Raw genomic sequence first — 17388 nt, 5'->3', positions numbered from 1 at the left:
TATGACAAGCTAAGTGTCACCTAGAACATGGTAAGAACTCAATAAATATCAGTGACTATTGGTATTACATGCTATGGAAACACAGACGGGCATTTGACCCATCCTTGACAGAGGAGGATGATTTGGAAAGGTTTCCCCCAAAAAATGGCACTCTAGAGCAAGGATAGGCAGCAGAGTGAGATGTGATTCTCAACCAGGGGGTCAGTTTTTGCCCTCCCAGGGAACATTTAGTAATGTCTGGAGACATTTTCGGTTGTCACAACTCGGGGGTGGGTGCTATGCATCTCGTGGGTAGAGGCCAGGAATGCTGCCAACATCCTGCAGTGCACAGGACAGCCCCACAACTAAGAACTATTCAGACAGAAACAACAACAATGCCGAGGCTGAGAAGCCCTGGTTTAGAGCATGAATTCTATAGTCAGAATGCCTGGATTTTAATTCTGGCTCTGTCACTTGTCAGCTGTGTGACTTTAGGGGCATTACTGAATTTTTCTGTGCTTCACTTAGCTCATTTGTAAATGAAATATGAAAATGAATTAAATAAGTTAGTACTGATAAATTGAACAAAGTATTACAATATACTTAAATAAATTCTAATATCTAATTAATCCTGAAGGATCTTTTTTCACCCCAAATCAGAAGTAATGGCTATTAAAACCTATTCTTTTGTGCTCTAGACAGCTTCTAGGAAGGTCACTCTTATTTCCATGGAGTCCTTTGGACTATATGACTTTAGCCAAGTCTCAGCCTGGTTTACTATGGCTCAGTTAGTCCATGCAATTTTAAATGCACGCTTAAGACATGCAACAGAAAAGCGTGGCCCCCTCTGTGATGCTGCTGGTGACAGGACCAGATGGGGCAGGGAAGAAGCCAAGCCGGGAAGGACTCGCGCTCACATTCTCTTCCACCGCTTCTGCCTTTACTGTTTTATGTTTTCTTCCCGTTTCTCCTTTCTATTCAAGACATATCTCCAACACCCTCAAAGCAATTCTCTGCTATTTTCTCAAGCTATTATGACAAAGCTTTATAGCTTCTTACTGTTTAAGGGCATTTTAGAATAATCATCTATGCTTGAATGGTTTTTGAAGGACAGATGAGAAGTCAGATATTTCCCAGGAATCTATACTTCTTCTCTCATCAAAAGGATATTCAGGGCTGGGAGCAGTGGCTCACGCCTATAATCCCAGCACTTTAGAACCCGAGGCAGGTGGATTGCCTGAGGTCAGGAGTTAGAGACCAGCCTGGCCAACATGGTGAAACCCCGTCTCTACTAAAATACAAACATTAGCCAGGCGTGGTGGCAGGTGCCTGGAATCCCAGCTACTCAGAAAGCTGAGGCAGAAAAATCGCTTGAACCCGGGAGGCAGAGGTTGCAGTGAGCCAAGATCGCACCACTGCATTCCAGCCTGGGCAACAGAGCGAAACTCCGTCTCAAAAATAATAATAATCATAATTAGTCAGGCATAGTGGTGGGCGCCTGTTATCCCAGCTACTCGGGAGGCTGAGGCAGGAGAATCGCTGAAACCCAGGAGGCGGAGATTGCAGTGAGCCGAGATCACGCCATTGCACTCCAGCCTGGGCAACAGAGCAAGACTCCGTCTCAAAAAGAAAAAAAAAAAAAAGGATATGCAAAATTGCTATATCTTACTATTGCGTCTTCAAAGTTTCCAATGCAAGCCTTGAACTTCTTCATGGTTTATCTCTTAATCAACCACCTGGGTCACCCATGTATTTATACAAACACCTGCACTTGAGCCATTCACTGAAAAGAAAAGCTAAAATCACCAACCTCTATAACAAATGAGTTTAGAGTGGAGAGTGCTCTAAGCAGGGGATATTTTTTCTCTATTTCTCCTCCACTCTCTTTTTCCACATTTCTGGTGATAATCAGTCTGTTCCTCAGGCTGTTTGCTTTCAGAAATTTTATTTGCACTCCTCTCTAAATGTTTCGAACTGAGAAAATAATCCAGGGAAGGCCTTGAAATTCAAATTCCCTCAGGAGAACTATCACCTCTCTCCTCAAAGAGATTCGTGGTTTGGGGGCTTCTTCCGAAGCATCCCATCATATTAGTCCTCACTTTTTTCTGTCCTTAGGCCAGATAAATTCTGGGGTATCAACACCATCCTGAAGGGTCAACCAACTCAAGAAAATATATTCAGAATTTTCAAAACGGGATGAAAAGAAGGGACCAGCTCCACAATACATCTGAGTTCTATATTTATTTTCTTTGAACAGCCAATCCAAGGAGGAATAACAAGGTCACCAACAAAAATACCTTCTCTCTTGCCCACAGCATTTTCCAAAAAGTTGAGGTCAGTGAACCCACTGTTTATTAAAATGTTATGACAAGGGATAGGTTGCTCTTTTCTATCTACTATTTTTATGAAATAAGTTGTGAAACTGGAATTGATTTGGGGCAAACTTATACCGTTTTGTGGTTCAGCTTCTTCAGTCAGAGCTGATTTATAAAATAAGTAAAAATATCTTATTGTGAAACAGCATCCTGTGAAAATATATTCCATGATTCTATGAAATGGGATTGTTTGGATGGGATCGGAAGAAAGAGTATTTATTTCCAGGTCAAAAATTCAGCCAAGACAATTAATTCCCTATTTTCTTTTTAAAGTAAACACTTGGGAGCTTTTAATAAGTAGCACTGGTTAACTTCGTTTTCCTCTGTGATGCTGCCCTTTCTGTTTTCATATCTTCTCTGTCTCTCCTACTTCTTTATGAGGACCTTTAAAAGACCCACATTTCTCTTGCATCTTTGCTTCCTATTTGGGAGGGATTCTGTCCCTGAGGTTAACTAATTTATTTATTATATTTTCATAAGGTTACTAATGTTGACTTTTAGTACAATTAAAGGGTTCCTATCAAAATTTGAAATCTACTATGACCCGTAAAAAGAGATTAATCATTATATAAACAAAAAGGGTGGGGAAGAATCAAGAAAAGGTTTATTAGTGGCCCAAAGTCTTAGAGCAGAGGTCACGGGCAAAATCTGGCATGAAGCCTGTGTTTATGTAGTCTTTGGGCTAAGAATGTTTTTACATTTTCAAAGAGTTGTGAAGAAAAAGAAAAAACAAAGAAGAATATGCAATAGAGACAGTGTGTGGTCTGCATAGCTTATTATTTACTATTTGGCTCTAACAGAAAACGTTCGCTGACTGCTCCCCTATACTGTCCTTTCTTTCCTAGCTTGATATATCACTGATCAGATTCATCTTCAGATTATTAAACTGAGCTTACATTTCCTAGCTACTCTATCTTTTTGGCCAAAAAACACATTAACATCACTCCTCTGATTTTTTTTATAGCAACAAGGCCTATTAAAAATTGTTTTGCTTTGTTTTGTTTTGTTTGACATGGTGGGGGGGTCTCACTATGTTGTCCAGGCTGGGCTTCAATTCTTGGGCTCAAGTAATCCTCTCACCTCAGCCTCCCAAGTAGCTGGGACTACAGGTGCATGACACCACACTTAGTGGTGAATTTACTTATTTATTTATTGCAGTAGGTAATTTTCTAATGTCATTCATGTACTCATATTTATTGAGTTCCTACAATATGCCAAGCACTGAGATGTTTCTTAGGGTGAAATAAAGTGGTTACCAATAGAGTTACCAAATCTAGCACCTTATTTCAAACAGATAATAAACTCATTTAAATGTCTTTTTAAAAAATCTCTTTTATAGTAAATATGCGCTCTTGTTACTTTATAACTCAACAGCTTTCTTTGGTTCCTTTCTGTCTCCAGAACAAAATACAAATTAGTCAGGCTGAGTGGCTATTAGAGTGTTCCACAATTGTCTTTTTAATCTCTCCTCTCACTACTTCTCCACCTGGACTTGATACAGGATGAACTGGGCTATTCATTATTATCCAAACATAAGTTGTTCTTTCCAAAATTCATTCTGTCAAACATGTCAACCTCTCATCCTGGAAACATTTCAGATATTTTTACTAAGAATAAAAAGAGTTGGTAGAAAAGCTGTTGGGAAGGCATAGCTTCCACCTGAAGCAAACCATTCATACATATACCTTATTTAACATAGTGACAGTTTCATCCTCGCATATTATACAACAGTCATCTCAGAACATTGAATAAGGCTAATGGGCCAAGCTTGGTGCTATGAATGAAGCATAGCCCTTGTCCTCAGAAGACACCAAAGTTTAAAACCTAACACGGTAATTTAACTCTGGATCTCTCCATCCTCCTGTCCTCCGCATTCCCTCATTCACTCATCCATTCATTTGGTAAACTTTATTGGGCAGCTGTTGGCCATGCACAGTTCATCAGGCTCAGTCTCAGTTCTTTGGCATATTAACCAACAATTACAGTACGAGTGCAAGGACGGAAGACTGCAGAGCACTCTGGGAGTGTGGAGGAGTGGCACATAATCAGGCAGAGCTGAGGGAGGAAAGGGCTTCCTGGAGGAAGGGACTCCTGAGTTTGGTCCTTAAAACTTTGAAGTAAATAGGCAAAGCATCACAAGGAAGTATCCAGACTAAATTTCTCTCCTATATTACTTCATCTATAGCTGTGAATATGATTCCTTTTCTGGAAGCACCATGCTTGCTCAGGAATGAGGGGAAATATCATAGAAGGAATTAAGGTTATATTTCTTGATTTTCTTTTCACTGGACTACATGGCTTAACAACAGAGAATAATGTATCTTGCCCTATTGTATTTTTAGTCTTTTGCTGTAAGTAGTAAGTCCAAGTAAAATATGTAGCAATGGGACTATGGGATTCCTAAATTCATTCCCAGGATATGGCTAAATTGAGAACTAGTCATTTCAAGAAAGAAGAAAACACTGCAACTGTAAATAGATAAAATGCAAGCTAATAAATTTCTTTAAAATTGTTCTTTGTGCTATTAACATCATATGATGTATTGTATATAATTGGAGACAGGCTATAAACTGTGGACTTTACAAAAAAGAAATTCCTAGGTTCAAACCCCAGCTCTGACAGCTCTTAGCTATGTAAACTAGGCAAGTTATAATGGCTGAATAGTAGCCATCATATAAAAATACCAAATGTTCTTAATCATTTCTTTTTTTGAGACACTTAGGTTGTTTCTCAATGGAGAGTATTAGTAATAAGACAATAATCAACATTGTCATATTAAAATCTTTATTCCCCTGTCTGACAGAATAAATTTTTTTAAATGGAATTTCTAGGTTAGAATTTATATCTATTAATAGTTTAATATCTCTAGGCCAGTTTCTTCATACATAAAATGAGATGGATGATGGTACCCACTTCGCTGGATCATTGTAAGAAGTAAATAAATTAATAGGAGGAAAACTGCTTAAGCAAGTGTTCGAAACAGCCTTTCTGTCCATTTTAAATCAATGAGTAGTAGCTTCCTCCAGGGGGATTTTGCAAAGTTCCACAGCAAGTCATGTTTTTCAGGTCCTGGAATACTGCCAGTGTGGAGGAATATGAATGGAATGTAGTCAGAGGATCACATCCAGGTCGTTTTCGGGATTCCACATGGCTCCTTGGTGAATTTATACTGCAGTTATACTTTTCTTTAAAACAGACATTGCACAACCTAAGAGCTAAAGCAGTAGGGAAAATACAGCAGCAAATCCACTTACCCCACATCATGTCCCATTCAAACACTCACAAACACTCATCTTTGCCAGTTTCTTTACTTAGTCCTTATCAGATAGTACCCATGGGGTTTCTTCTATCTTATCGAGCCAGTGACTGTACTGAATAACTCACCTCTTTTCATGTGTGAGCATTACTTATGCCCCAATTTCGTTTTTACCTTCCTCTCAGAATAGATTCTTTATCTTTCTAACTCTGATGTTATCAGCACTGAAATAATAAATCTGATTTCTCTGGAAAATTATGAACAAATGAATAGGAGATATGCGAATCCTGAGATAAAGTTGGTCCCGCTTATTTTGGGGGATATTTCCTCATTGTTGTATCAGGGAAGATAATTCATCATTTGAGTGCAAACAGTGCTCCCCATAGGGTCAGATAGCCATTATCTAAAATGCCACAGGATTTATCTAGCATCACTTGTAAAAACAGAAATCTATATGGCCAGTTCTGGGGTACAAAACACATCACACTGGATGTTCTACCCAATGATGGTAAGATCCCATAGGGGAAATTAAATGCCGTGAAATGGCCTTAATCATGGGAGGTAAGAAAATTGTTTTTCACAAACTACACAGCAGAATAAAAAACATGATATGAGGGAGACAGAATAGCATCTAAAAGGCATAGGATGAGGTCAGAGTTCTGAATGCACTTTATGGGTGTGGTGGTTAATTTTATGTGTCAACTTGACTGGGCTAAGGGATGCTCAGTGAGAGTATCTCCAGAAGAGATTAGCATTTTGAATTGTTAGACTAAGTAAAGAAGATCTGCCCTCACCAATGAGCGCAGGCATCTCCAATCCGATGAGGGCTCAAATAGAACATAAGACAGAGAAAGGCCAATTTTGCTCTTTTCAGTCTTTATGAACTGGGACATTCATCTCCTGCCCTTGGACATTGAAGTCCCTGGTTCTCATGCCTTTGTGCCTTTGGATTCCAGGACTTACACCAGTCCCCCACCACACCGCCCACCCTGGTTCAATTACAATAGAATTGCCTTGTGACCAAGTCACTGGGGGTGGAGGAGTATAAAGTCAGTGTTTGTGTTTATGCCATCTTTGCCATATGTGTCTCTCACACAGAGAATTGAGGTGATTATGGAAATATGCCCCCAAAATAACAAGAAAGATCGCAGGAAGCTACACAGGCAAGAGTAGAAAATTCAGGAATACTGTAAATACCAGGATTCTTCTATACATGTACAGATGGCCCTTGAGTTACTTTTCTTCGATTTTATGATGTTACAGAAGTGGAACGCATTCAGTATAAACCATACTTCAAGTACCCATACAAACACACTGTTTTTCACTTTCAGTACAGTATTCAACAAATTGCATGAGGTATTCATTACCCTATTACAAAATAGCATTTGACAGATGATTTTGCCCAACTAATCACTTACATCATAGGCTAATATAAATGTTCTGAGCACATTTAAAGTAGAGTAGGCTAGGTGTATTAAATCCATTTTCCTCTTATGATATTTTCAACTTATAATGGGTTTATCAGTATGTAACCCCACTTTAAGTCAAAAAGCATCAGTATAGCTTTATATCCTGCTTTTCTCTTCACATATTTTATCATAGGAATTCCCACATATTATTAAAAATTCTTTGAATATGTGGTTTATAATGGCTGAATAGTAGCCATCACATAAAAATACCAAATGTTCTTAATCATTTCCTTTTATGAGACATTTAGACTGTTTCCTAGTGGGAAGTATTAGTATTAAGACTATGATAAATATTGTCATACCAAAATCTTTTTGTGCATCTCTGACAAGATAAATTTTTTAAAAATTTAATCCCTAGGTTAGAATGTATTTTATTTAAATTATTTAATTCTAACAACAAACACTATTTCAAAAACTAGATACTGGAAAAAACCCAACTGACTCTAGATAAGTCTAAAATTTATCTGGCAGAAGCAGTCGTGTTAGACAGAAATAGATTAGCCAAAAAAGTTTACAATGCCATGGGGTAGCAGTTAATATGATTTGCAGAGGAAAAGAAGAGTGTAGGCCATTCTGGTGAGTCAATTAATTGTAAACAGATTTAAAAAGCTGCTGCTGCTTTCAGGTCTATAACCCTATCAAGTCATTTAGGCTTTCTAAACCTCAATTTGCTCATTTTAAAAACTGGAGACATTTCCCATGTTCATGCACCAGAATACTTAATATTGTAAGCTTGAATGTTCTCCCTAAATTGGTATGTAGATCTGCTGTCATCCCAATCACATGCCAGACCAGCATTTTTACAGAAAAAGAATAGATAGAAAAAGGATCATAGAAAAGCTGATTTTAACATTTATATGAAAAGGCAAAGGACCTAAAATAGTCAAAACAATCTTGAGAAAGAGCAATGTTGGAGAACTCACACTACCTCACCTCAAGACTTATTACAAAGCTTTGGTAATCAAGACAGTGTAGTATTGACAAGAAGATAGACAAACAGGTCAATGAGCTAGAATTGAGAGGCCAGAAATAGATCCATGCTTATAAAGCAAATTGTTCATGATAAAGGAACCAAAGCAATTTAAAAGCAAATAAAATACCTTTTAACAACTTGTACTGGAACAATTGGCTATCCATAAAAAAAAAAATTAAACTTAGACTCTTATTTGCACTTACACTCTATTTCACACCACACACAAGAACTAATTTTAAATGGTGGGAAAATCTGTGGATAGGAGTTTGAGAACCTTGAAAGATAGTCCATAGGAATAAGCATCTGCCCAAGATAGTCTATAGGAATAAGCATCTGCCCTCAGGCATTAGACCCTCACTTATCCTTAAATGTATCACGATAACTTAGCTTAGGCTAGGACCTGGCCTTCGGCCCTTCCCCACTACTTATTAAAACATTTAAAGAGAAACCTAAATTAAAAATCCAAAATAATAATGCAACTTAAAACTACCTCAAAAAATCCAAAAATCTTTAAGATATACCATTTGAAACAAAAGTGTTAAAAGAGATAGAACAAGAATTTTATGTAAACATGATAAATATACTTAAAGAGATGTACCAAGCTATTAGTAATATGAAGAAGAATAAAAATCATTAAAAATGAAAATATATGAGGTATGATAGCTGAAAAACTACAACAAAGATGGGATAAAGAAAGGATAGAAACAGTTAAAGAATAAATTCGTGAATTAGAAAATCAGACAAAGAGGCAATCTCTCGGAAATCAGAAGAATAAAGAGATAGAAGATATACAAGTAAGCATATTCTTCCCTGTTCCCATTATGTAGTATCAACACTCTCCCATCAAGAAAAGCAGGTTACTTACCCCAACATTACTATAACTGCCTTCTGATCCACTGGCATGAGGAGTCCAAGGTGGCCAGGTGGTAGACCCAGCTTCAAATTCAGTGGAATCCTCACTTTGCTGGTGGAGACATAGCCCTTACTGGGAACGATGTTCTCTAACCTAACAGAGCCTAAGGTTAGAAGACAGGAAGAACAAATTTCACAAATAGGTCACTGGGGATGATCATGTAGGGATCACTTCTATTTCCTTGATTACCAGATCTGAGTTTTCTAACCATTAAGGATAGAGCACCATGTATCAGTCCTTATTTCAATGCATATATCCCAAAATTGAGGATCATGCTCCAACCTTCAGAATGTGTTCTCGGAGAGGGCCACTTAGCTGAGCCTTTAAGCCCATTGCATCATTCAGCTAGGCCAGCTGCTTCTGGGTGATGGGATATATGGTGGAACCAGTGAATCCTGTAATCATTGTTGTATGTCCTTTGCAGCAAAATTGGTCCCTTATCTGAGGAAATGTTGTGAGATCCCATATTGATAGATCAGGCAAGCTGAAGTGTTGATTCATACTTGGTGTAGATGTAACCTCTGGTAAGGACAAATTACTGCTGTTTTCCTCAATTGACGGGTTAGCATCAGTCTCTGAGGCTGACATTCAGCACTGGCTAGATAAGCCCTTTGTGAACTGAATCCCATTCTGTTAGGTGTTTGCATACTTCTATTCCTGCCACCACTGAATGCCAACTTGCACTGGTACTGCAATAACCAGGAAGAAATGTTGGTTTCTTCCTGGTTTACTCACCCTGTCCACCTGATGGTTGAGATCCCCTTCTGCAAAAGAGGCTTGCTGGGCATCACCACAAGACAGACAGATCCGCACGCTTGGCGCCCACCATCTATAGGGCCAACATATCTCTTTCCCCTGCCTCCTTGTCCTCACTCTTCCCATTCTGGTCCTTCCAGGCCCTGAACAAACTAGCCAAATCATTCACCACTACCTATTGCTACCTAAGGTCACTTTTCCTTCCATACAAAGTAGACAATCAAGTGTGCTGCTCAAAGCTCTGCCCAAAGCTCTATATAGAGATTTTATACAAGTGATAAAGATTATGGGAGGTAGCCCAAAATCCCTCCCAAGACAGTCCTGTGACTACCACTGTTCCTCTCTAAACTAATACTATTTCTTCAAAGCATTCATTAGTAGTGGAATCTCCTAAAAGAAAAGAGCCCATAGCAGCTTAGGGGGAAATGAAAATAGGGTGAACTGGGAAGGCAGAATGTTATTGAGCATTCAGACATTGGAGGGATAACTCCTCCCCAAACAAAAATGAGACCTTCAAAAAGCATCAATTTAGTGTTTGATTTAATACAATTTTGTTCCATTTGTAATTATTTCATGTTCACTTGTGTCATCTCTTTAAGCAGTGTTTCCATCCCTTTGGAGTCAGGAAGTATATCTTACTCCTCCCTGTATCCAACTTTCTCAGTTCCCATCACAGGGCTAGGATCACAGCAGCTACTCACCTTAGTATTAAATAGTTTGGAATTGACTGATTCTCACTTAGGCAGTCCAGGGCTCTCTCTCTCAAATCTGTCATGATCATGCTGCCTTGACTATTGATGCCCATGCTTCCTCCTATAAACCACCCTTCAAGCTTTTCAAATCCCTACTCATGAGTCTGTCTACCTTTTATTTCAATACTGAGCAGCCATCCTCACCCAAGGTCATTTTAATACCAAGGTCCATGTCCATCACGGGGGTGCCCATCTCTGGATGGCAACTCCAGTCTTGTTTGCTTGTCTCTCTCACACCATTTCTGTTTACTGATTGTTGAAGGAAGAGGCTGCGAGAGCTCCCTATCCCCACATGGCCTGATAACAGAAATGAGTTATTCCACTGGCTGGCAAAATACTAAATCTTCCCTTCATGGATCCAAAACTGGGCTTAGGCACTCCTCTACTGTGCTCTCCACTGTTCAGATTCTACCATTGAGGACCTCCTGGAGAAATCTGGAATCCCAGACTCTGACATGAAGTCCACAGACTACTTGTCAGTAACCCCCAGGGCATGGTTTCTATGGACCTAAGTTTGTGTCAGTCCAAAGATCAAGTTTGTCCCCAGAATGTCTCTCTCGTGTTCCCCCTTTGGGTCTTACTGAGATTAATGAGCAGTCTAGTTCTGCTATTTACTAGTTGAGTGATCTTCAGTGAGTTAATCTCTCTGGGATTTTCTTTCCTGAGCTGGCATAGGAAAAGACTCATTTGTATTTCACAGGGTTATGATAAGAACTAAGTGATATAAGGAGTATGTGTTGCTTTGCACAGTGTCTGCTATTTGGTTGCCACTAATTAACAAGCATTGTTATTGTAATTCTAGTAATATTGTTATTTACTCCATTTCATACTATAATACCTTCACCACCCATACAGACCATTTTTCTGGCTTTACAATTGTCTCTCTGCCACCCATCTCTTTTCTACTCTTCCTACTCCTACATACAATTGCTTAGTGTGGTTGATTTGTTATCATTTTTTTCAATGAAATTATACTACACACTCTGGCAAGTTTTGAAATGCCCCTCCAACTTTTTCCCTTGTCTTGCACACCATCCCCTTCACCATTCACTTTGTGATTAACAAAATATTGCAAACAAACTTATAGCATATGACAATGATGCCACCTCTCAAAATGACCAGAAAGTATACATTCATTCACACTAACACGTCTATTTTTTCTGACTCACAGGGCTGTGTTTTAATGACAGGTGCTTATCCCAAAATTTGGGTAACACCAAAAACACAACCTAATAAACTATGCTGCACAGTGCATTAGGAATAGGCTAACAGATGTTGCCAAGAAGAAACAAGAAGAGAAATGCTCACGGCCTCTCAATATGCACTAAACAAAAAGCCAAAGTACTTTACATTTTTCAGCAGAAAGGTCATAAGAATGGGTTAGCCTGGGTATGGTATGACAACTGGTAGTTCCTGCCAAAAGAGATAGTCAAAGAAGCAACGTTAATTTCAATATCAATTACACATTGATATTAAATAAATGTCAAGGTGCTAAACTACTGTGCCACCTCGCACTACTTGTGATTCAGAAATTATCTTCATGGCTTTGCTCACGACGTGCGCCTCCTCAAGAACCTTCAACTGCCCCGCACTGCCCACAGGACTGACCCCAAATCCTAACCCAGTTTTTCTAGGCCCTCCACAAGCACGCCTGGGCCCTCTCACCAGGTGCATGTTCTTACATTCTTCTCTGTTTCACCTGCTTCGTTGAAATCCCACCATCTTCCAAGGCTCTGCTTCAACACCAGACTCTCCATTCCTACCTCTGCGGTGGAATACCCATGTCTTCTTCAGTCAGAGCTAATTTCTCTGTCCCATGCACTTCTATATCACTTTTGTTTGTTCCTCTCTTGTAGAACTTACTTTATTTTTCCCTGATTTCAAATGTTTAGATATGCAGCTTTGGTTAAGCCACCAATTCTTACTGAGCATAGTGTGCGGCCATGAGAAATGAACTCAGTAATGCTGTTGACCATCTTCAAAATGGATTTCAAAAACTAGCAAGCACAATATGAATGTAAAATAGAATCATGACTCAATGATTACCCTGTGAATAAATGAACATTTCAGTGATTCCACAGATGATCATTCTCAGTTACATCACTTGGTTTAAACAGGCCAATGAGGCCTTAAAATGCCAGTTAACCCTGAATTGTATAATTCAAATCAACAAATTTATATTAAATGAATCACATTTCATTTTATGTTAAGAAAATCACGAATAAACCTGTTTTGTTTTTTTAAAAAAATAACAGGTTAAAATCCCAGCTACTCGGGAGGCCGAGGCAGGAGAATCGCTTGAACCTGGGAGGCAGAGGTTTCAGTGAGCCAAGATCTTGCTACTGCACTCCAGCCTGGGCAACAGAGGGAGACTCCATCTCAAAAATAAAATAAAATAAAATAAAATAACAGGTTAAATCAGCCTGTTATTTTAAAACAGCCCCATCACCATGACTAGAACAGCTAACTCTGGCCAAAGAACCCCAACATGTAGTATGTCCTAGCAAGAATAGATGAGCAGATCAGCATAAATCCATTCACACTGAATGGATTTTCCTACAAAATAGGGTTCTCATTAGAAAGCAGAGAAGTATATAGGCCAGGAGATTGCCCAAGCAAGGTGTGGGAGGATGGAGTCCTTTGTGGAATCAGACAACAGGTGACAACAGGTGTGGAGGAGTAAGGATGAAAGTGACTAGAAGAATAGGAAAGCTCTCAAGGATTTTATACATTATATGCATTTTCTAGATGAAAGGCCATTTAAAATTTTACAAAGGTCAAATCAGAGCACCTTCATAAACCAGGTTCCTCTGTTGCCTATGACTTCATACTTCCCTACAGTGATCTGCTGCTTAATGATGAGCAAAGAACAGGACTAGCTTTGAACAAATTATGAGGAATGCCAGCTTGGAGTTTGCTCCCCTTCCTTTTTCTGTTTTCACTTTCCTCTAGAGCTGCCCCCTCTATTTACTAACCTTTGAAAGACAATACCCACCTGCATTCTTCTAAGGGCTTTTCTCCCCAACCAATTATGCAAATTGGAGTGAATCAGACAACCTTAGTCACACACGTGTATATAAATAGCTAATAGAGGTGCATATGACATCGCTCCTGAGAGAGAAAAGTCTTAAGGCTAAGAGATTAATTTGCAATTATGAAATTGCAACCATCCAGGAATTGGGCAGAGAGAACTCTCCCATGACGTCCCCTGCCCCTTCCCTGCCAAGAACACCTTAAAGGCATAAAGCACTTGCTGCCTGCTTGGCCTGTTCATAAAGATTCACACTTACCAAAGAATTCCTTGGTGCAACCTCAAGCTACAAAATTGTTGCGAAGAATATTTACATTTACATTTTAAGTGCAAATACCTAGAGTGGAAAAATGTATTTTTGATCTGGATAGAGGACAATATTTTTAGGTCCTCCCCCACGGCTAGTAAATTTACAGAATTACAATACCCACAAGGAGCCAATAATTTTTTAAATAGTGATGTTAAACTAAGTATGTTCAGGCATCTAAGGGGTGTTATGAGCTTTACAAAGAACTGAGAATGTGGTTTTAACAAAATGTTTTCACCCCATGCACCACAAACACATGTGCAGTTTCGTATTTGGCTCCTGAGAATACGTCTTACAAAATAGGCCTCAAACCAAATACCAGAAGATGACTATCTCTCCTGCTATATGACTGCATCCTGCACTGAGTTAGTTATTCAACAAATGACATTCAGTTATAGCTTAGAAAATATTTGTAGTAGAGGTGGGGTTTTACCATGTTGGCCAGGCTGGTCTCGAACTCCTGACTTTGTGATCCACAAAGTATAAAAATTTAGCCTGGTGTGGTGGTGCATGTCTGTAATCCCAGCTACTCGGGAGGTTGAGGCAGGAGAATTGCTTGAATCTGGGAGGCAGAGGTTGCAGTGAGCCAAGATCACACCACTGCACTCCAGCCTGGGCAACAGAGCAAGACTCTATCTCAAAAAAAAAAAAAAAAAAAAAAAAAAAGAAAGAAAGAAAGAACGAAAAGAAAAAGAAAATAATTGTTTAGCCTTGTTTCGGTTTTACTTCATAGTTTCCTGACTTCATTCATGAGGCAAAAGGAATGACACACAGCAGAGCAGGCCCCGTGGAGCTCCTGCACTTGGAAGCACTCACATCCTGCAGGAAGAACTGGTATGCACCCGTACACACAGGAAAGGCCACTGAGAGTCAACCACCACCAGCACCAATTCGTGAACTTTGGTGTGAGGTGTGAGGTATTATCGCAGGGTAGGGTTTATTTATTGTTGCTGCTGTTTACTGAGGTATAATTTCCACACAGTAAAATTAAACATTTTTAGGCACATAGTTCTCTGAATTTTGACAAACTTAGTGATGTAACTACAAAAGCAATCAAAATTCTATCACATAAAAAAATTCTTTGTGCCCCTTTCTAGCCAATCCCCTCCCCTCACCCCTAGTCCTTGGCAACTGCTGATTTGGTTTCTATTTCCACTGTTTTGCCCTTTCTAGAATATCATATAAACGGAATCATACAGTGTATGGCCATTTGTGTCTGGCTTTGTTCACCTAGAAAAATGCTTTTCAGATTCATCCATGTTGTTGCATGCATGAGTTCTGTATTCCTTCTTATTGCCAAACAGTATTGCATTTACGGACACACTACAATTTGTTTATTCACTAGCTGAGGGACATTTGCATGGTTTCTAGCTTTACATGATTATGAATAAAGCTGCTGTAAAAATTTGTTGACCGGTTTTTCAGTGGACGTCTGTCTTTGTTTCTCTTAGATAAATACCCAGGAGTGAGATTCCTGGGTTGTATGTCATGTGTATATTTAACTTTATAAGAAACTTCAAAACTGACTTCCATAGTGGAAGTCCATTCCCACCAGCAGTGTATGATAGTCCAGCAATGTATGATAGTCCAGCAATATATTATAGCTCTGAATCCTTGTCAGTATCAGATGTTGTCAGTTACCTTGATTTGAGCCATTTTATTGGTAATCCATCAACTTTCGATCTAGGCTGGGCCATAAAATTAAACTTTCTGCTAGCTATATGTACTGGGTTGAGTAAGTGTCCTTCCGAAATACACATTCACCTGGAACCTCAGAATGTGACCTTATTTGGAAGTAGGATCTTTGCATATGTAATTAAATTTAGATGAAGCCATACTGGGCTGAAGAGGGCCTTAATCCCAATGACTGGTGTCCTTATAAGAAGGCCACGTGACACAGGGACACACAGAGTAGAGCATCCAGTGACAGTAGAGGCAGAGATTGGAGCTATGCTGCAGCAAGCCAAGGAATACCAGAATTCCCAGCAGCTGTTAGGGCCAAGCAAGGATTCTTCTCAGAGTCTCAGAGAGAGCGTGGCCCTGAATACATCTTGATTTCAGACTTCTGGCCTCCAGAACTATGTGAGAATACATTTCTGTTTGTCGTAAGTCACCCAGTTTGTGATAATTTGTTAAGGCAGTCCTAGAACTAAAGCACTATGAATACAATTTACAGAATAGAACAATACAAATAGGTTTATATTTGACTTATATAAAGCTTTCTGAGGATAAAAGCATAATAATTGCTTGTTTAAAACTCATTCTAATTAGTTCAAGCATATCACTAGAAGCCTAATTTATTAATATGCATAAAAATTCTTGGGCTAAGTTTTTGACTATTCTATAATTCAACATTTCACTCATTGGACTGAACTTCTGCTAATGAGTCAAGATTAGTGAAGACCACTGTTTATCATGAATTAAGAGCAGTGCAGAAGCAGAATCCCAGTGGTTCCTATCTATGGCCATTGAATATGTGAGATCCACATTTTGCAGAATGTTCTACAAAGGATTAAGAGATGAACTTTCTTTTAGTTTAGCCATTTGTGGTATAATGTGCTGGAATGCACCTTTAAAGATTTTTAATTGTAAAATTATGTGTTTATTTTTCCTACCATGAAGTCTAGTTCTGAAAAACAAGACTTCTGTGGTAGAGCCAGTTTTGATTGTTTCATAAAGAACAGATCGCATTTCAGTTTTAGCACAAAGCTCTTCTAGCCCCTGATGAAGAAAATTATCCCGCTCTCAACCTGTATTAGACTTCCTTGGGCAGGCAGAGGGATCTCCCTCCCCACCCGACCCCAAAACCTTTGAAAGAAAGAAGTTGGTTCTTCTGTTACACTATTATTCAATCAGAATTCCACTAATTCAATAACAGAGAATAAAAGAATAGTTACAGTCAATAGCAGGTTGTGGTTTCTGCTGCTAAAACTTTCTGAAAACCTATTGTAAATAGACAGATACTGAGGCAACAATAAAACAGGAAGGCAGGTGCAGATGTGGGAGCAGGAATCTCATGTTTTACATTCATTCCTCTATACTATGTAAACCAGACTTTCTCCCCATGAACAACATAAGGTAATAACAAGCCTATCAGGTGAACATTTGATGTCATTATACGGACTTCTGGGAGGAATCTGGCACTCTTATGAGCACTTTTCTGTGTTGTGCACTGTGGTTACCAGCTCTACCGTGCCTGTTTCACAGGAATAGCTGGTGAATACAATCATGACTTCCATAAAATTTGCAGAGCAAAGCAGGTTGTCATCCAAACAGAGTCCAACAATGTTCAGTGATCCGAACAAAAGTCAGGCCCATTTTCACCACTCCTGCTCTCTGATAAGCATACATTGTCCTTTGAGTGTTTTGGGAGAGCACACAGTTGACCTATTCTGGGCGACAAGGACTTATAAGATTGGACCACTCTGTTCCAAGTTTGGGCAATTTCAAAGGACAGGGCTTTGGGGAATTGGAACAATTTGTTCAACTTCATTGTTTTTGGGTCTCACTAAACATAGAAACCAGCCTCCCTCTTGATCCCCATCCCACGTGTTGAAAACCATAAACTCAAGTTACC

Source organism: Pongo pygmaeus, chromosome 5 (assembly GCF_028885625.2).
Source record: "Pongo pygmaeus isolate AG05252 chromosome 5, NHGRI_mPonPyg2-v2.0_pri, whole genome shotgun sequence".
Taxonomy (NCBI): domain Eukaryota; kingdom Metazoa; phylum Chordata; class Mammalia; order Primates; family Hominidae; genus Pongo; species Pongo pygmaeus.
Note: the sequence above shows the minus strand (reverse complement) of the source record.